General features: G+C 38.8%; 1 protein-coding gene across 1 annotated transcript in view; it reads right to left on the bottom strand.

Moving 5' to 3' along the window:
* The window catches only part of LOC118478549, a gene marked incomplete at its 3' end in the record, with an annotated part of 30,250 nt that overhangs the window by 27,177 nt on the left and 1,671 nt on the right, over nucleotides 1–1,402 (bottom strand).

Here is a 1,402-nt window from a genome sequence, read left to right as displayed (position 1 = left end):
AGAGAGAGAGAGAGAGAGAGAGAGAGAGAGAGAGAGAGAAAGAGCGAGCTGAAAAAGATTGTGTGTCTTTCTGAACCACCAGCACAATAGAGAATCATAATGAGCTGCTGACCTGAAAGGAGAGATTATATGGTAAAGGATTTCATGCCACGTTTTTAAACGCCTCTTTTTCATTCAGTACTCCTTTGTTACTTTTACCACGGTTTCATATTCCCCTCTCCTTTTAAAAAAAACCATACCCGTTATGAAGTTCAAACACAGGATTCGTTTGTTCCTGTCACGGGTTGAGGGTGGGTTGAAAGTAATGGGGTAAAAAAAAAAAAGGTTTCGAGTGCGGTCCTGGTAGTGAAAATGTCATTGTACATGTATTTGAGCTTAACTGTTAAGTCAGGACCGACGAACTTTGACCCCCGAATGGAGTTTGACCTTACTTAGTGTCAACATCTCAGAGAAGTGGAAAAAAAGCAAGCGATAAACACACACGCGCACATTCACGCGTGCGCACCTATAGCCAAACAAACATACGTACGCTTAAATACTAATAGACAATACGCATTTGTAAACATGTATATATATTATATATAAACATTGTATACAAGTGCAAGGAAATATTATATACATGTATATGTACAGATAGCCAGCCAGCCAGCCACACAGACACACATACACACAGATAGAGAGAGAGAGAGAGAGAGAGAGAGAGAGAGAGAGAGAGAGAGAGACATAGAGAGAAAGAGGTAATATTTCTTAATAGCTGTTTGTGCATAAACACTGACATGGATTTCTGTGAAGGGGGGGGGTATTTGTGCGTGTGTCTGTGAGTGAGAGAGTGAAACAGACAGACAAACAAACAGACAGAGAGACAGACAGACAGACAAGGAGTGGGAGGAGGTTGGGCATCTATTTGCAATATACTTTACACTTGGACAGCTTTTCATGTGATATGGATCTCGGAGATAAATTTCGCTTCTTTTCATCGGATCTAATATAAGGACGTCAGTGTGATCAAAGGCACCATTGAAAGATCGGATGAATGCTTTTAGAATAGGAAATAGACAGATGTAAGTCCCTGTTCAGACGTTGACTTTGTTTGTCTTTATCAGTTGAAATTGAAACAGTTCACATGTTCTTTGTAGATTCAATTTGTTAAAACAAAGATTCATTTTACAGAGCAAGGATGGTGATGTAGAAACGCCCAGAACATGTACGTTTGGAGGGCGGGGGTTGTTTTGTTTTGTTTTTTAAAATTACTTTTTAAAATATCCTCCCAGGACAGAAAAGAAATAAATCGGATTACATCAAAAAGCATGATTGTACTTTGATTACAATTATAGCAGATGAGTTCACTTCATGAGCTGGTACGAGCGATATTGTATATTCTTTTTGATGTATATCTGTTTGT

The sequence above is a fragment of the Aplysia californica genome, unplaced genomic scaffold, assembly GCF_000002075.1.
Source record: "Aplysia californica isolate F4 #8 unplaced genomic scaffold, AplCal3.0 scaffold00659, whole genome shotgun sequence".
Taxonomy (NCBI): Eukaryota; Metazoa; Mollusca; class Gastropoda; order Aplysiida; family Aplysiidae; genus Aplysia; species Aplysia californica.
This window is presented reverse-complemented; position numbering and strand designations above follow the sequence as displayed.